Genomic DNA, 18282 nt, shown 5'->3' with positions numbered 1-18282 from the left:
GGCAAACACTCAGGGCTTGAGGCGTAGATCTTAGGACCAGCTGCTACAAGCATGGCAGAGGTGTCACTATCACTGGTGACACCCAGAGAGGTGGCGAAGGAGATTGTAATGCAGTGCGCGCAGATAAGCAGCGCAATGGTAAAAAGGAGGCATGGTTTCATAGGTAGGGGCGTGGCCTGGTGGCCTGAATCTACATTTTGTTGCTCCGGGTGTCCCGGGGGTTGGGGGCTTCACCCGGGGACTAGTGTGTGAGCGGTGCTGGCTCCTGCACAGTGACAGGACATGGCCACCCAGCATGACGCCTCCCTTCTTGACCAATCTGTAATTGCAGTCGCACTGCAGTTCAGCGTGATCATAAAAAATGGTGTAGCCTCCTGCTGGTGCAGACTGTATGTGCGCGCAGGAAGCCGCCACCATTTTTGTGATCACAGCGGCTGAATGTGATGTCATACAGCCGCTGTGACCACGCCCCCTGTGTCTCCTCCGTTGCAGACCCCATTTTGAAGCCTTGCCCCCGCACCGCTCCATCCCTGACTTGGAAATGGAGTGTTGCTGACCCCCCTCTCCCCCCCTGCCCCGATTGACAGGCAGAGGCGATCGCATTCTCTGCGGGGTGCCGCAGAAAATGCAGGCACATGCGTATGCTCTTAGCAATTTTTGCAGTTGGATCGCTTACTGTGATTGCAATCCAACCTGAATCAGGCCCTATTACCTATCACAATGCGCTGCGGGCAGTACAAAATTGGTTTAATATGGGAGAAAAAACCCCAGACCTGTGCTCCTTAACTGTACCTGGTGGCTCGTGGAGCGGCTGCCCAGTAATCAGTGTCCACGCCAGTGCACACACGGTCCACCCCCTACGGCCACGCTCCCCTTCATCAGCGGCCTCGTGATCCGGAAGGGCGGTGCGTGTGTGACTGACCTTAGGAAGAAACCGGAGCCTCCGCTGCAGTGACCCAGCAACCAGGGCACGGGAGTATACAGCGCCGCTGGGAGTGATGAAGCTGCAGTAAAGATGTCTATTAGACCTAGCCTGCTGCAGCCCTTGTAGATTCTCATAAAACAAGTTCTTCTTTTCTTGTCAAAATTAATAGCTAAGAATAGGCTGCCTGAGGCAGGCCCCTGTTAATTGGCCTGCTACTGAAGGCACCAACTACAAACTGAGCTCCCTGTTCATGGAAGCGGGGTTATAGAGGAGGATGCGCTGAGCATCTTGGGAACAGTCAAAAGCTTTGAGCCGGTTGGTGCCTCAGATCAAGATCCTACTCTACACCCCAATGTGAATCCTTGTGGAGTCCTGTGTACCCCACAGAAGAAATTAATGTGTCACACCCATTGGCAGCAACCTTAGAATAGCTGCTGACGGGCACAATTGAGAAAGGAAGGGGGGGGGGACATTTGAATCCAGCACATAAATGCAATTCAAATATGTAATTTGTACCTTCCTATTTTAAAATATAATGGATGAACCTCACCCTGTGAGAACAATCTTCATGATCAAGAGATCTCATATGCAAAATAAGTATGAGTTGGGATAGGGCTGGGGAGGGCTGCTCGGGCAGCCCCTCCCCCGTCAAGTTAAGGAGATTCAACTGAGGAAGCACAAGGGAACTCTCGTCTGGGGACAACAACTGCAGGGAGACCACATCTTTTCAGATGAACATGGGAGGGCGGAAGGCTGCCTAATACTGAAGCACCATCAAATATCAAACCATATGCAACAACTAGTACAAGCATTCCTGGGGGAAGGTCTGCAGAAGACGGATTTGCATACGGTGATGTCATCCAAGCAGTGGGCCAAAGTTGGCTGGAACCCTCATTTGCATATGAAAAGAGAAAAGGGGCATGCAGGGCATGGCGGCCTTTTGCAGTGCTTGGATGACCCCTAGTTCGCATTAAACACCCCCACCCTCCTTTGGTGTGGGGCTCATGTTGGCCATGCCCCATCCCCTGAAGCATTCAAGCTGATTTCTTGCAGCAGCTTGGCACTGTAACAGCTCCAGAGCTGCTCTGTAAGGCAAGTAAAAGGGTGTGTAGTTTGCATTGTGCATTGGAAGGCACAAAGTAAGCAGACAGGAGGAGAAGTCAGGATAGTGCACAAGGGTATAAAAGGGAGGGGCTCAAGAAAAAAGAAGTGGAAACAGACAGCAAACTAGGCTGGAGAGAGACCTGAGACAAAGAGATCTGAATTATACGAGAGCCGACCAGGGGAAACACAAATTATGCAGTCAAGTTTCCCACATTTGGGGAAATCGCAGGGGCAGCACACCCAGAGTGCAATGGGTGAGCCTTGCCCTGGGAGAAGCACCTTCATGATCATAGTATCTCACCTGGCAGGTAAGTAGGAGTTGGGCTTGAGCTGGGGAGGGTCGCTGCTCGGGCACCCCCCTGTCAAGTGAAGGAGATCCAACTGAGGCAGCACAAGGGAACTCTCGAAAGAAGAACAAGGCTAGAGGAAGATCTGAGACAAAGAAATCTGACTTTTACCAGAGCTGACCAGAGGAAAACACAAACACAGTCCCCCACTACCACAAATAATGCAGTCGAGTTACCCACATTTGGGGAAATCACAGGGGTCAGCATACCCAGAATGCAATGAATGAACCTCACCCTGGGAGAATAATCTTCATGACCATGGTATCTCCTATGCAAAATAAGTATGATTTGGAATAGGGCTGGGGAGGGCCGCTGCTCAGGCACATCTCTGTCAAGTAAAGGAGATTCAACTGAGGCAGCACAAGGGAACTCTCATCTGGGGACAACAACTGCAGGGAGAACACATATTTTCAGATGAACATGGGAGGGCAGAAGGCTGCCTAATACTGAAGCACCCCCAAACAACAAACCAAATGCAACAACTAGTGCAAGCATTCCTGGGGGAAGGCCTGCCGCAGATGGATTTGCATATGGTGATGTCATCCAAGCAGTGGGTCAAAGTTGGCTTCAACCCTCGTCTGCATATGAAAAGAGAAAAGGGGCGTGCAGGGCATGGCGGCCTTTTGCGGCGCTTGGATGACCCTTAGTTTGCATTAAACACCCCCACCCTCCTTCGGTGTGGGTCTCATGTTGGCCATGCCCCAGCCCCTGAAGCATTCAAGCTGATTTCTTGCGGCAGCTTGGCACTGTAACAGCTCCAGAGCTGCTCTGTAAGGCAAGTAAAAGGTTGTGGGCCCTGCAGCACTACCTGTAGTTTGCATTGTGCATTGGAAGGCACAAAGTAAGCAGACAGGAGGAGAAGTCAGGATAGTGCACAAGGGTATAAAAGGGAGGGGCTCAAGAAAAAAGAAGTGGAAACAGACAGCAAACTAGGCTGGAGAGAGACCTGAGACAAAGAGATCTGAATTACACGAGAGCCGACCAGGGGAAACACAAATTCTGCAGTCAAGTTTCCCACATTTGGGGAAATCGCAGGGGCAGCACACCCAGAGTGCAATGGGTGAGCCTTGCCCTGGGAGAAGCACCTTCATGATCATAGTATCTCACCTGGCAGGTAAGTAGGAGTTGGGCTAGAGCTTGGGAGGGTCGCTGCTCGGGCACCCCCCTGTCAAGTGAAGGAGATCCAACTGAGGCAGCACAAGGGAACTCTCGAAAGAAGAACAAGGCTAGAGGAAGATCTGAGACAAAAAAATGTGACTTTTACCAGAGCTGACCAGAGGAAAACACAAACACAGTCCCCCACTACAACAAATAATGCAGTCAAGTTTCCCACATTTGGGGAAATCACAGGGGTCAGCATACCCAGAATGCAATGAATAAACCTCACCCTTGGAGAACAATCTTCATGACCATGGTATCTCCTATGCAAAATAAGTATGATTTGGGATAGGGCTGGGGAGGGCCGCTGCTCAGGCACATCTCTGTCAAGTAAAGGAGATTCAACTGAGGCAGCACAAGGGAACTCTCATCTGGGGACAACAACTGCAGGGAGAACACATATTTTCAGATGAACATGGGAGGGCAGAAGGCTGCCTAATACTGAAGCACCCCCAAACAACAAACCAAATGCAACAACTAGTGCAAGCATTCCTGGGGGAAGGCCTGCAGCAGATGGATTTGCATATGGTGATGTCATACAAGCAGTGGGTCAAAGTTGGCTTCAACCCTCGTCTGCATATGAAAAGAGAAAAGGGGCGTGCAGGGCATGGCTGCCTATTGCGGTGCTTGGATGACCCCTAGTTCGCATTAAACACCTCCACCCTCCTTCGGTGTGGGGCTCATGTTGGCTATGCCCCAGCCCCTGAAGCATACAAGCTGATTTCTTGCAGCAGCTGGGCACTGTAACAGCTCTAGAGCTACTCTGTACGGCAAGTAAAAGGGTGTGGGCCCTGCAGCACTACCTGTAGTTTGCATTGTGCTTTGGAAGGCACAAAGTAAGCAGACGGGAGAAGTAAGGATAGTGCGCAAGGGCATAGAAGGGAGCGGCTCAAGAAAAGAGAAGTGGAAACAGACAGCAAACTAGGCTGGAGAGAGACCTGAGACAAAGAGATCTGAATTATACGAGAGCCGACCAGGGGAAACACAAATTATGCAGTCAAGTTTCCCACATTTGGGGAAATCGCAGGAGCAGCACACCCAGAGTGCAATGGGTGAGCCTTGCCCTGGGAGAAGCACCTTCATGATCATAGTATCTCACCTGGCAGGTAAGTAGGAGTTGGGCTAGAGCTGGGGAGGGTCGCTGCTCGGGTACCCCCCTGTCAAGTGAAGGAGATCCAACTGAGGCAGCACAAGGGAATTCTCGAAAGAAGAACAAGGCTAGAGGAAGATCTGAGACAAAGAAATCTGACTTTTACCAGAGCTGACCAGAGGAAAGCACAAACACAGTCCCCCACTACCACAAATAATGCAGTCGAGTTTCCCACATTTGGGGAAATCACAGGGGTCAGCATACCCAGAATGCAATGAATGAACCTCACCCTGGGAGAACAATCTTCATGACCATGGTATCTCCTATGCAAAATAAGTATGATTTGGGATAGGGCTGGGGAGGGCCGCTGCTCAGGCACATCTCTGTCAAGTAAAGGAGAGATGGTCTGCCAGATTACATAATGCATACCAGAGCCATAACTAGACTTTTTGGTGCCCTGTGACAGATAATTATATGCCCCCCCCCTCCCCATTTTTGCAATATGGACAAAAGGTGCATGCCTTCTGGGGAAGGGGCATAACAAGATTGGTCTCAGAGAAAGCACATGAGATATGAAGATATATCTAGTATACTTGGCACTCAATGGTTTGTGGTATTGCCGGGGTGCACTCCTTAAATGCATATACAGTCACACATGGCATGTTTGTGCAAATGGCATATCAGCAGTCAGCACTAACTGGTGACATGCCATTTGTACAAGTAAGCCATGTGTGACTAATATATAAACATGCTTTATTAAATAACACCTCAAACTATCATACCCAGGATTCAAACCTATAACCTGTTGAATTCTAATCAAACACCCTACCCATTGAGCTACTTGATCCTGCATCTATTCTAACCTCCAAAAACAGATTCAGTTGCATTTTCCAGCGTGTTTTGTTTGCTTCTTTGCAAATGTCTTACATCGACAAACTTATTTAGTACTATTTTGCAAATAGGGTTAGATTGTCGCAACATTGTGTTCCCTAATTGCTTGATTTTTTAAATGCAACAATTGATAAAGACACCTGATAATTGCTCTGTGGAGTCTTATTTTGTGTTTTGTGTTTAGTCTTTAGATCTGAATTTGAATGTACTTGTGAACTAACTTAATTTCCTACTTCTAAATTCATTCCTAAATTCACTACTTACATGAATCCTGTAGTTGGGCATTTTGGGACTTCGATTGTGGGCATTGTTTTGTGTCCAGACCAGCAGCAGGTGGTGTGCATTTGCTGGAAAGGCATCGAAGACCTCCGATATGCTGCATCTCCTGATGTGTGTCTCCCTCAAGTGACAGTCAGCAAATGCCTGCTAGACATGCATCATAGAACAGGCATGCTAAAACATGGGTCTTCAACCTGCGACCCTCCAGCTGCTGTGGAACTACACATCCCAGCATGCCCTGCCTCAGTTTTAGCATACCTTAATAGCAAAACTGTGGCAGGGCATGCTGGGATGTGTAGTTTCACAGCAGCTGGAGGGCCACAGGATGAAGACCCATGTGCTAGAGCCAAGCCAGCTAGAGCTGGGTGGTTGGGTGGGTGGTGTGTCGGAGGTGGAGCACATGCAAATGATTGTGTATCATCCAGCTAGTGAGAGAGAAAACTCATGCAGGAGTGTGCCTGCTTGTCAGTGGGTTATGCACCTTGCCAGACGTTAAATCTACATAGAGCAGCTGGAGGGGACAAGAGCAGGTTTGCAAAATATAGATAGAAGAGCATATATGCTGGCGCATTCTCCATGATTGTGTCAGCTTATGTTTTGGTGCACTGCACTTTCCTCCACTAAGTTTTAGCCATTTTTGTTAAGCTCAAGTGTAGTTGCTTCTCGGCCTTTTGGCTGTGATCTTGTATCGTGGTTGAAGGGTCTGCTGGAGGGAGGGATTGTTTTCTTCATTGGCGAAAGACCAAAGATATTCCAGGATGGAAGGCTTGGGAACACTATCTGTTTTTCAGTTGTGGAAGAGCACAGAGGTCGGATTGGACTACATTCTATAGTAAAGGATATCTTTCTATTTATTGACCCTCCCCTTATATGTGTCTGTGTTACAATAAAGCTTCGGTTTTGTGAATCCCTCACCCTCTTACACTCCACACCCATAGCCTTATTAACTGTTGTATTATTGTATAGTTTAAATGTATAGTGCAGTTCATGATTTATAGTGTAGGCTGGCCTGTGCTGTAGTTCTTGAACTGTACTATACCGTCAGCATTTGTATTGTGTTTTGGCTGTGCTGCAACACTGTATTTATGTGTGTAATGTTTATGTATGTTTTTTTTTATGTCAATAAAGACTGCTTTTTCAAGCCAATATCTGAAAACAATCAATGTTTATCTTTGATGGCAATAAAAGTGGTATGATATTTGATGCTTTTGAAATCCAATATCTGATATGTCCCCTATCTGGGAACCAGGGCCCTCATTCCGAGTTGTTCGCTCGGAGATTTTCATCGCATCGCAGTGAGAATTCTCTTAGTGCGCATGCGCAATGTTCGCACTGCGACTGCGCCAAGTAACTTTACTATGAAGAAAGTAAGTTTACTCACGGCATTTTCATCGCTCCGACGTTCGCATTGTGATTGACAGGAAATGGGTGTTACTGGGCGGATGCACGGCGTTTTAGGGGCGTGTGGCTGGAAACGCTACAGTTTCCGGAAAAAACGCAGGAGTGGCCGGAGAAACGGTGGGAGTGCCTGGGCGAACGCTGGGTGTGTTTATGACGTCAGCCAGGAACGAAAAGCACTGAACTGATCGCACAGGCAGAGTAAGTCTGAAGCTACTCAGTAACTGCTAACTCGTTTGTAATCGCAATATTGCGCGTACGTCGGTCGCAATTTTAAGAAGCTAAGATTCACTCCCAGTAGGCGGCGGCTTAGCGTGTGTAACTCTGCTACATTCGCCTTGCGAGCGAACAACTCGGAATGAGGGCCCATATATTAAATGGCTTTTCAGAAAAGGGAGATGGGAGAAGAGCTTTCAGTACTTGTAGGACCGATGCACATAAAGAAGCAAAAAAACATACATAAACATTACACACATAAGTACCGCGTTGCGGCACAGCCAACACACAATACAAATGCTGACGGTATAGTACAGTTCAAGAACTACAGCACAGGCCAGCCTACACTATAAATCATGAACTGCACTATACATTTAAACTGTACAATAATACAACAGTTAATAAGGCTATGGGTGTGGAGTGTAAGAGGGTGAGGGAATCACAAGCCCGAAGCTTTATTGAAAGACTGACACATATAAGGGGAGGATTAATAAATAGAAAGACATCCTTTACTATAGAATGTAGTCCAATCCGGTCTTTCAACTCTTCCACAATTGAAAAACGGATAGTGTTCCCAAGCCTTCCATCCTGGAATATCTTTGGTCTTTCGCCAATGAAGAAAGCAATCCCTCCCTCCAGCAGACCCTTCAACCACAATACAAGATCACAGCCAAAAGGCCGAGAAGCAACTACACTTGAGCTTAACAAAAATGGCTAAAACTTAGTGGAGGAAAGTGCAGTGCACCAAAACATAAGCTGACACAATCATGGAGAATGCGCCAGCATATATGCTCTTCTATCTATATTTTGCAAACCTGCTCTTGTCCCCTCCAGCTGCTCTATGTAGATTTAACGTCTGGCAAGGTGCATAACCCACTGACAAGCAGGCACACTCCTGCATGAGTTTTCTCTCTCACTAGCTGGATGATACACAATCATTTGCATGTGCTCCACCTCCGACACACCACCCACCCAACCACCCAGTCACCAGAGCCACCCACAAACCAACTGGCTCCGTGATTTAATTTGCACAGTGTAGTCATCCAGGCAGCATGTCCTTCTCAATGGAAGGATCTCTGGTTCCATGGAATCTTCCGCATTGGAATGCTGCGGAACAAAAAGGATTTAAATATTCAGCTTGCTAGCATTCAATGTACCTGTGGCTTGGCTCTAGCACATGGGTCTTCATCCTGTGGCCCTCCAGCTGCTGTGAAACTACACATCCCAGCATGCCCAGCCACAGTTTTGCTATTAAGGTATGCTAAAACTGAGGCAGGGCATGCTGGGATGTGTAGTTCCACAGCAGCTGGAGGGTCGCAGGTTGAAGACCCATGTTTTAGCATGCCTGTTCTATGATGCATGTTCCGTGATGTCACAATCAGCTTGGAATGGGGTGTCTAGCAGGCATTTGCTGACAGCCACTTGAGGGAGACACACATCAGGAGATGCAGCATATCGGAGGTCTTCGATGCCTTTCCAGCAAATGCACACCACCTGCTGCTGGTCTGGACACAAAACAATGCCCACAATCGAAGTCCCAAAATGCCCAACTACAGGATTCATGTAAGTAGTGAATTTAGGAATGAATTTAGAAGTAGGAAATTAAGTTAGTTCACAAGTACATTCAAATTCAGATCTAAAGTCTAGGTAGGCCTCACGTCCTGGCAGCCGCCAGCATTTAAAAATGCCTTGATTAGAGGTACGGAATTAAATGTAGATAAGAAGTAGACACAAAATAAGACTCCGCAGAGCAGTTATCAGGTGTTTTTATCAATTGTTGCATTTAAAAAATCAAGCAATTAGGGAACACAATGTTGCAACAATGTAACCCTATTTGCAAAATAGTACTAAATAAGTTTGTCGATGTAAGACATTTGCAAAGGCGCATCCAAAACACGCTGGAAAATGCAACTGAATCTGTTTTTGGAGGCTAGAATAGGAAATGTGCATCGGTCCTACAAGTACTGAAAGCTCTTCTCCCATCTCCCTTTTCTGAAAAGCCATTTAATATATGGTTCCCAGATAGGGGACATATCAGATATTGCCTTTCAAAAGCAGCAAATATCATACCACTTCTATTGCCATCAAAGATAAACATTGATTGTTTTCAGATATTGGATTGAAAAAGCAGTCTTTATTGACATAAAGAAGCAAAAAAAACATACATAAACATTACTCACATAAGTACTGTGTTGCAGCACAGCCAAAACACAATACAAATGCTGTCGGTATAGTACAGTTCAAGAACTACAGCACAGGCCAGCCTACACTATAAATCATGAACTGCACTATACATTTAAACAATACAATAGTTAATAAGGCTATGGGTGTGGAGTGTAAGAGGGTGACGGAATCACAAGCCCAAAGCTTTATTGAAAGACAGACACATATAAAGGGAGGATTAATAAATACAAAAATACCCTTTACTATAGAATGTAGTCCAATCCGGTCTTTCAACTCTTCCACAACTGAAAAACAGATAGTGTTCCCAAGCCTTCCATCCTGGAATATCTTCAGTCTCTCGCCAATGAAGAAAACAATCCCTCCAGCAGACTCTTCAACCACGATACAATATCACAGCCAAAAGAGCGAGAAGCAACTACACTTGCGTTTAAACAAAACGGCTAAAACTTAGTGGAGGAAAGTGCAGTGCACCAAAACATAAGCTGACACAATCATGGAGAATGCGCCAGCATATATGCTCTTCTGTCTATATTTTCCAAACCTGCTCTTGTCCCCTCCAGTTGCTCCATGTAGATTTGACGTCTGGCAAGGTGCATAACTCACTGACAAGCAGGCACACTCCTGCATTAGTTTTCTCTCTCACTAGCTGGATGATACACATTCATTTGCATGTGCTCCACCTCCGACATACCGCCCACCCAACCACCCAGTCACCAGAGCCACCCACAAGCCAACTAGCTCCGTGATTTAATTTGCACAGTGCAGTCATCCAGGCAGCATGTCCTTCTCAATGGAATAATCTCTGGTTCCATGGAATCTTCCGCATTGGAATGCTGCGGAACAAAAAGGATTTAAACATTCAGCTTGCTAGCATTCAATGTACCTGCGGTTTGGTTCTAGCACATGGGTCTTCATCCTGTGGCCCTCCAGCTGCTGTGAAACTACACATCCCAGCATGCCCTGCCACAGTTTTGCTATTAAGGTATTAGGCAGCCTTCTGCCCTCCCATGTTCATCTGAAAATATGTGTTCTCCCTGCAGTTGTTGTCCCCAGATGAGAGTTCCCTTGTGCTGCCTCAGTTGAATCTCCTTTACTTGACAGAGATGTGCCTGAGCAGCGGCCCTCCCCAGCCCTATCCCAAATCATACTTATTTTGCATAGGAGATACCATGGTCATGAAGATTGTTCTCCAAGGGTGAGGTTCATTCATTGCATTCTGGGTATGCTGACCCCTGTGATTTTCCCAAATGTGGGAAACTTGACTGCATTATTTGTTGTAGTGGGGGACTGTGTTTGTGTTTTCCTCTGGTCAGCTCTGGTAAAAGTCACATTTTTTTGTCTCAGATCTTCCTCTAGCCTTGTTCTTCTTTCGAGAGTTCCCTTGTGCTGCCTCAGTTGGATCTCCTTCACTTGACAGGGGGGTGCCCGAGCAGCGACCCTCCCAAGCTCTAGCCCAACTCCTACTTACCTGCCAGGTGAGATACTATGATCATGAAGGTGCTTCTCCCAGGGCAAGGCTCACCCATTGCACTCTGGGTGTGCTGCCCCTGCGATTTCCCCAAATGTGGGAAACTTGACTGCAGAATTTGTGTTTCCCCTGGTCGGCTCTCGTGTAATTCAGATCTCTTTGTCTCAGGTCTCTCTCCAGCCTAGTTTGCTGTCTGTTTCCACTTCTTTTTTCTTGAGCCCCTCCCTTTTATACCCTTGTGCACTATCCTGACTTCTCCTCCTGTCTGCTTACTTTGTGCCTTCCAATGCACAATGCAAACTACAGGTAGTGCTGCAGGGCCCACAACCTTTTACTTGCCTTACAGAGCAGCTCTGGAGCTGTTACAGTGCCAAGCTGCCGCAAGAAATCAGCTTGAATGCTTCAGGGGCTGGGGCATGGCCAACATGAGACCCACACCGAAGGAGGGTGGGGGTGTTTAATGCAAACTAAGGGTCATCCAAGCGCCGCAAAAGGCCGCCATGCCCTGCACGCCCCTTTTCTCTTTTCATATGCAGACGAGGGTTGAAGCCAACTTTGACCCACTGCTTGGATGACATCACCATATGCAAATCCATCTGCGGCAGGCCTTCCCCCAGGAATGCTTGCACTAGTTGTTGCATTTGGTTTGTTGTTTGGGGGTGCTTCAGTATTAGGCAGCCTTCTGCCCTCCCATGTTCATCTGAAAATATGTGTTCTCCCTGCAGTTGTTGTCCCCAGATGAGAGTTCCCTTGTGCTGCCTCAGTTGAATCTCCTTTACTTGACAGAGATGTGCCTGAGCAGCGGCCCTCCCCAGCCCTATTCCAAATCATACTTATTTTGCATAGGAGATACCATGGTCATGAAGATTATTCTCCCAGGGTGAGGTTCATTCATTGCATTCTGGGTATGCTGACCCCTGTGATTTCCCCAAATGTGGGTAACTCGACTGCATTATTTGTGGTAGTGGGGGACTGTGTTTGTGTTTTCCTCTGGTCAGCTCTGGTAAAAGTCAGATTTCTTTGTCTCAGATCTTCCTCTAGCCTTGTTCTTCTTTCGAGAGTTCCCTTGTGCTGCCTCAGTTGGATCTCCTTCACTTGACAGGGGGGTGCCCGAGCAGCGACCCTCCCCAGCTCAAGCCCAACTCCTACTTACCTGCCAGGTGAGATACTATGATCATGAAGGTGCTTCTCCCAGGGCAAGGCTCACCCATTGCACTCTGGGTGTGCTGCCCCTGCGATTTCCCCAAATGTGGGAAACTTGACTGCATAATTTGTGTTTCCCCTGGTCGGCTCTCGTATAATTCAGATCTCTTTGTCTCAGGTCTCTCTCCAGCCTAGTTTGCTGTCTGTTTCCACTTCTTTTTTCTTCAGCCCCTCCCTTTTATACCCTTGTGCACTATCCTGACTTCTCCTCCTGTCTGCTTACTTTGTGCCTTCCAATGCACAATGCAAACTACACACCCTTTTACTTGCCTTACAGAGCAGCTCTGGAGCTGTTACAGTGCCAAGCTGCTGCAAGAAATCAGCTTGAATGCTTCAGGGGATGGGGCATGGCCAACATGAGCCCCACACCAAAGGAGGGTGGGGGTGTTTAATGCGAACTAGGGGTCATCCAAGCACTGCAAAAGGCCGCCATGCCCTGCATGCCCCTTTTCTCTTTTCATATGCAAATGAGGGTTCCAGCCAACTTTGGCCCACTGCTTGGATGACATCACCGTATGCAAATCCGTCTTCTGCAGACCTTCCCCCAGGAATGCTTGTACTAGTTGTTGCATATGGTTTGATATTTGATGGTGCTTCAGTATTAGGCAGCCTTCCGCCCTCCCATGTTCATCTGAAAAGATGTGGTCTCCCTGCAGTTGTTGTCCCCAGACGAGAGTTCCCTTGTGCTTCCTCAGTTGAATCTCCTTAACTTGACGGGGGAGGGGCTGCCCGAGCAGCCACCCTCCCCAGCCCTATCCCAACTCATACTTATTTTGCATATGAGATCTCTTGATCATGAAGATTGTTCTCACAGGGTGAGGTTCATCCATTATATTTTAAAATAGGAAGGTACAAATTACATATTTGAATTGCATTTATGTGCTGGATTCAAATGTCCCCCCCCCCTTCCTTTCTCAATTGTGCCCGTCAGCAGCTATTCTAAGGTTGCTGCCAATGGGTGTGACACATTAATTTCTTCTGTGGGGTACACAGGACTCCACAAGGATTCACATTGGGGTGTAGAGTAGGATCTTGATCTGAGGCACCAACCGGCTCAAAGCTTTTGACTGTTCCCAAGATGCTCAGCGCATCCTCCTCTATAACCCCGCTTCCATGAACAGGGAGCTCAGTTTGTAGTTGGTGCCTTCAGTAGCAGGCCACTTAACAGGGGCCTGCCTCAGGCAGCCTATTCTTAGCTATTAATTTTGACAAGAAAAGAAGAACTTGTTTTATGAGAATCTACAAGGGCTGCAGCAGGCTAGGTCTAATAGACATCTTTACTGCAGCTTCATCACTCCCAGCGGCGCTGTATACTCCCGTGCCCTGGTTGCTGGGTCACTGCAGCGGAGGCTCCGGTTTCTTCCTAAGGTCAGTCACACACGCACCGCCCTTCCGGATCACGAGGCCGCTGATGAAGGGGAGCGTGGCCGTAGGGGGTGGACCGTGTGTGCACTGGCGTGGACACTGATTACTGGGCAGCCGCTCCACGAGCCACCAGGTACAGTTAAGGAGCACAGGTCTGGGGTTTTTTCTCCCATATTAAACCAATTTTGTACTGCCCGCAGCGCATTGTGATAGGTAATAGGGCCTGATTCAGGTTGGATTGCAATCACAGTAAGCGATCCAACTGCAAAAATTGCTAAGAGCATACGCATGTGCCTGCATTTTCTGCGGCACCCCGCAGAGAATGCGATCGCCTCTGCCTGTCAATCGGGGCAGGGGGGGAGAGGGGGGTCAGCAACACTCCATTTCCAAGTCAGGGATGGAGCGGTGCGGGGGCAAGGCTTCAAAATGGGGTCTGCAACGGAGGAGACACAGGGGGCGTGGTCACAGCGGCTGTATGACATCACATTCAGCCGCTGTGATCACAAAAATGGTGGCGGCTTCCTGCGCGCACATACAGTCTGCACCAGCAGGAGGCTACACCATTTTTTATGATCACGCTGAACTGCAGTGCGACTGCAATTACAGATTGGTCAAGAAGGGAGGCGTCATGCTGGGTGGCCATGTCCTGTCACTGTGCAGGAGCCAGCACCGCTCACACACTAGTCCCCGGGTGAAGCCCCCAACCCCCGGGACACCCGGAGCAACAAAATGTAGATTCAGGCCACCAGGCCACGCCCCTACCTATGAAACCATGCCTCCTTTTTACCATTGCGCTGCTTATCTGCGCGCACTGCATTACAATCTCCTTCGCCACCTCTCTGGGTGTCACCAGTGATAGTGACACCTCTGCCATGCTTGTAGCAGCTGGTCCTAAGATCTACGCCTCAAGCCCTGAGTGTTTGCCCTTGTGACTTGTTGATCATCATAGCGAAGCAGATGCTTACAGAAAACTGCAGGGGCTTAGATTGAAAATAAAAAAATATATGGGTATAAGGTAGAGAGGAGCGGGTTCGGTTCTCCGAGAACCGAATTCCCCACGAACTCCACGTGGTTTACACTGGTCCGAGGCAGGCTCGGTTGTTCCCGCCTGACTCGGAAAACCTGAACAAGGGAAAATGTCATCATCCCGCTGTCGGATTCTCGCGAGATTCGGATTTCATATAAAGAGCTGCGCGTTGCCGCCATTTTTACTCGTGCATTGAAGAGGGAGCGGAGAGGACGTGGCTATGTTCTCTCAGTGGAAATCTCAATATCAGTGCTCAGTATCAGTGGTTACTTATTGCTGCTCAGTAATACTAGTAGTGTGTCTCTCCTGCTCAGTGTCAGTTCTCAGTAGTATCCTCATCAGTGCTCAGTATCACTGCTCATTGTCTTGTGCTGCATTGTGGTGCTCAGCATACTACAGTACATTACTAATAGTCCAGTGCTGCATCTTGCTGCTCAGTGTCAGTTCTAGTATCCTCATCAGTGCTCACTATCACTGCTCATTACATTGTGGTGTTCTGTATACTACAGTAACATAGTAATATAGTAACATATAGTAATATAGTTTTTGAGGTTGAAAAGAGGCAAATTGCCCATCGTGTTCAACCTGTTTTAAGTTGTGATGATTCTACATACTTGCTGAATAATGTTTTATGACTAGTTAACTACTACAACTCATGTTACCCCCGGATTAACCATGTTGATATTTTAAGTATTATAACCTTGGATAGCTTTTTCATTCAGAAATGTATCCATTCCTTTTTTAAATCCAATTACAGAGTCCGCCATTACCACCTTCCCTGGCAGGGAATTCCACATCCTGATTGCCCTAACAGTGAAGATCATAGTATCTCACCTGGCAGGTAAGTAGGAGTTGGGCTAGAGCTGTGGAGGATTGCTGCTTGGGCACCCCCTGTCAAGTGAAGGAGATCCAACTGAGGCAGCACAAGGGAACTCTCGAAAGAAGAACAAGGCTAGAGGAAGATCTAAGACAAAGAAATCTGACTTTTACCAGAGCTGACCAGAGGAAAGCACAAACACAGTCCCCCACTACCACAAATAATGCAGTCGAGTTTCCCACATTTGGGGAAATCACAGGGGTCAGCATACCCAGAATGCAATGAATGAACCTCACCCTGGGAGAACAATCTTCATGACCAAGGTATCTCCTATGCAAAATAAGTATGATTTGGGATAGGGCTGGGGAGGGCCACTGCTCAGGCACATCTCTGTCAAGTAAAGGAGATTCAACTGAGGCAGCACAAGGGAACTCTCATCTGGGGACAACAACTGCAGGGAGAACACATATTTTCAGATGAACATGGGAGGGCAGAAGGCTGCCTAAAACTGTAGCACCCCCAAACAACGAACCAAATGCAACAACTAGTGCAAGCATTCCTGGGGGAAGGCCTGCAGCAGATGGATTTGCATATGGTGATGTCATCCAAGCAGTGGGTCAAAGTTGGCTTCAACCCTCGTCTGCATATGAAAAGAAAAAAGGGGTGTGCAGGGCATGGCGGCCTTTTGCGGCGCTTGGATGACCCCTAGTTCGCATTAAACACCTCCACCCTCCTTCGGTGTGGGGCTCATGTTGGCTATGCCCCAGCCCCTGAAGCATTCAAGCTGATTTCTTGCAGCAGCTGGGCACTGTAACAGCTCCAGAGCTGCTCTGTAAAGCAAGTAAAAGGGTGTGGGCCCTGCAGCACTACCTGTAGTTTGCATTGTGCGTTGGAAGGCACAAAGTAAGCAGACGGGAGAAGTCAGGATAGTGCACAAGGGTATAGAAGGGAGGGGCTCAAGAAAAAAGAAGTGGAAACAGACAGCAAACTAGGCTGGAGAGAGACCTGAGACAAAGAGATCTGAATTATATGAGAGCCGACCAGGGGAAACACAAATTATGCAGTCAAGTTTCCCACATTTGGGGAAATCGCAGGGGCAGCACACCCAGAGTGCAATGGGTGAGCCTTGCCCTGGGAGAAGCATCTTCATGATCATAGTATCTCACCTGGCAGGTAAGTAGGAGTTGGGCTAGAGCTGGGGAGGGTCGCTGCTCGGGCACCCCCCTGTCAAGTGAAGGAGATCCAACTGAGGCAGCACAAGGGAACTCTCGAAAGAAGAACAAGGCTAGAGGAAGATCTGAGACAAAGAAATCTGACTTTTACCAGAGCTGACCAGAGGAAAGCACAAACACAGTCCCCCACTACCACAAATAATGCAGTTGAGTTTCCCACATTTGGGGAAATCACAGGGGTCAGCATACCCAGAATGCAATGAATGAACCTAACCCTGGGAGAACAATCTTCATGACCATGGTATCTCCTATGCAAAATAAGTATGATTTGGGATAGGGCTGGGGAGGGCCGCTGCTCAGGCACATCTCTGTCAAGTAAAGGAGATTCAACTGAGGCAGCACAAGGGAACTCTCATCTGGGGACAACAACTGCAGGGAGAACACATATTTTCAGATGAACATGGGAGGGCAGAAGGCTGCCTAATACTGAAGCACCCCCAAACAACAAACCAAATGCAACAACTAGTGCAAGCATTCCTGGGGGAAGGCCTGCAGCAGATGGATTTGAATATGGTGATGTCATCCAAGCAGTGGGTCAAAGTTGGCTTCAACCCTCGTCTGCATATGAAAAGAATAAAGGGGTGTGCAGGGCATGGCGGCCTTTTGCGGCGCTTGGATGACCCCTAGTTCGCATTAAACACCTCCACCCTCCTTCGGTGTGGGGCTCATGTTGGCTATGCCCCAGCCCCTGAAGCATTCAAGCTGATTTCTTGCAGCAGCTGGGCACTGTAACAGCTCCAGAGCTGCTCTGTAAAGCAAGTAAAAGGGTGTGGGCCCTGCAGCACTACCTGTAGTTTGTATTGTGCGTTGGAAGGCACAAAGTAAGCAGACGGGAGAAGTCAGGATAGTGCACAAGGGTATAGAAGGGAGGGGCTCAAGAAAAAAGAAGTGGAAACAGACAGCAAACTAGGCTGGAGAGAGACCTGAGACAAAGAGATCTGAATTATATGAGAGCCGACCAGGGGAAACACAAATTATGCAGTCAAGTTTCCCACATTTGGGGAAATCGCAGGGGCAGCACACCCAGAGTGCAATGGGTGAGCCTTGCCCTGGGAGAAGCATCTTCATGATCATAGTATCTCACCTGGCAGGTAAGTAGGAGTTGGGCTAGAGCTGGGGAGGGTCGCTGCTCGGGCACCCCCCTGTCAAGTGAAGGAGATCCAACTGAGGCAGCACAAGGGAACTCTCGAAAGAAGAACAAGGCTAGAGGAAGATCTGAGACAAAGAAATCTGACTTTTACCAGAGCTGACCAGAGGAAAGCACAAACACAGTCCCCCACTACCACAAATAATCCAGTTGAGTTTCCCACATTTGGGGAAATCACAGGGGTCAGCATACCCAGAATGCAATGAATTAACCTAACCCTGGGAGAACAATCTTCATGACCATGGTATCTCCTATGCAAAATAAGTATGATTTGGGATAGGGCTGGGGAGGGCCGTTGCTCAGGCACATCTCTGTCAAGTAAAGGAGATTCAACTGAGGCAGCACAAGGGAACTCTCATCTGGGGACAACAACTGCAGGGAGAACACATATTTTCAGATGAACATGGGAGGGCAGAAGGCTGCCTAATACT

General features: G+C 48.1%; 13 non-coding genes and 2 pseudogenes across 13 annotated transcripts; 4 read left to right on the top strand and 11 right to left on the bottom strand.

The window, feature by feature from the left end:
* Positions 1-2182: 2182 nt before the first annotated feature.
* LOC134988672 (U1 spliceosomal RNA) lies at positions 2183-2345 on the bottom strand. Its single transcript, XR_010194077.1, has one exon. It is a non-coding gene; the product is annotated as a U1 spliceosomal RNA (small nuclear RNA).
* Positions 2346-2497: 152 nt separating this feature from the next.
* Positions 2498-2661, bottom strand: LOC134988779 (U1 spliceosomal RNA). The gene has a single exon (XR_010194169.1). It is a non-coding gene; the product is annotated as a U1 spliceosomal RNA (small nuclear RNA).
* A 674-nt stretch (positions 2662-3335) lies between these two features.
* On the bottom strand, positions 3336-3498 carry LOC134988667 (U1 spliceosomal RNA). The gene has a single exon (XR_010194072.1). It is a non-coding gene; the product is annotated as a U1 spliceosomal RNA (small nuclear RNA).
* Positions 3499-3650: 152 nt separating this feature from the next.
* Positions 3651-3814, bottom strand: LOC134988769 (U1 spliceosomal RNA). The gene has a single exon (XR_010194159.1). It is a non-coding gene; the product is annotated as a U1 spliceosomal RNA (small nuclear RNA).
* A 671-nt stretch (positions 3815-4485) lies between these two features.
* On the bottom strand, positions 4486-4648 carry LOC134988677 (U1 spliceosomal RNA). The gene has a single exon (XR_010194082.1). It is a non-coding gene; the product is annotated as a U1 spliceosomal RNA (small nuclear RNA).
* A 152-nt stretch (positions 4649-4800) lies between these two features.
* Positions 4801-4964, bottom strand: LOC134988784 (U1 spliceosomal RNA). Its single transcript, XR_010194174.1, has one exon. It is a non-coding gene; the product is annotated as a U1 spliceosomal RNA (small nuclear RNA).
* Positions 4965-10736: 5772 nt separating this feature from the next.
* Positions 10737-10900, top strand: LOC134988782 (U1 spliceosomal RNA). The gene has a single exon (XR_010194172.1). It is a non-coding gene; the product is annotated as a U1 spliceosomal RNA (small nuclear RNA).
* A 152-nt stretch (positions 10901-11052) lies between these two features.
* LOC134988666 (U1 spliceosomal RNA) lies at positions 11053-11215 on the top strand. Its single transcript, XR_010194071.1, has one exon. It is a non-coding gene; the product is annotated as a U1 spliceosomal RNA (small nuclear RNA).
* Positions 11216-11889: 674 nt separating this feature from the next.
* LOC134988778 (U1 spliceosomal RNA) lies at positions 11890-12053 on the top strand. The gene has a single exon (XR_010194168.1). It is a non-coding gene; the product is annotated as a U1 spliceosomal RNA (small nuclear RNA).
* A 152-nt stretch (positions 12054-12205) lies between these two features.
* On the top strand, positions 12206-12368 carry LOC134988670 (U1 spliceosomal RNA). Its single transcript, XR_010194075.1, has one exon. It is a non-coding gene; the product is annotated as a U1 spliceosomal RNA (small nuclear RNA).
* Positions 12369-15655: 3287 nt separating this feature from the next.
* LOC134988742 (U1 spliceosomal RNA) lies at positions 15656-15819 on the bottom strand. Its single transcript, XR_010194134.1, has one exon. It is a non-coding gene; the product is annotated as a U1 spliceosomal RNA (small nuclear RNA).
* A 692-nt stretch (positions 15820-16511) lies between these two features.
* Positions 16512-16653, bottom strand: LOC134988687 (U1 spliceosomal RNA; annotated as a pseudogene).
* Positions 16654-16805: 152 nt separating this feature from the next.
* On the bottom strand, positions 16806-16969 carry LOC134988682 (U1 spliceosomal RNA). Its single transcript, XR_010194087.1, has one exon. It is a non-coding gene; the product is annotated as a U1 spliceosomal RNA (small nuclear RNA).
* Positions 16970-17661: 692 nt separating this feature from the next.
* LOC134988686 (U1 spliceosomal RNA) lies at positions 17662-17803 on the bottom strand (annotated as a pseudogene).
* Positions 17804-17955: 152 nt separating this feature from the next.
* On the bottom strand, positions 17956-18119 carry LOC134988773 (U1 spliceosomal RNA). Its single transcript, XR_010194164.1, has one exon. It is a non-coding gene; the product is annotated as a U1 spliceosomal RNA (small nuclear RNA).
* Positions 18120-18282: the final 163 nt, after the last annotated feature.

This window comes from Pseudophryne corroboree, unplaced genomic scaffold, assembly GCF_028390025.1.
Source record: "Pseudophryne corroboree isolate aPseCor3 unplaced genomic scaffold, aPseCor3.hap2 scaffold_1084, whole genome shotgun sequence".
NCBI classification, from domain to species: domain Eukaryota; kingdom Metazoa; phylum Chordata; class Amphibia; order Anura; family Myobatrachidae; genus Pseudophryne; species Pseudophryne corroboree.
Note: the sequence above shows the minus strand (reverse complement) of the source record. Positions and strands in the feature narration are given on the sequence as shown.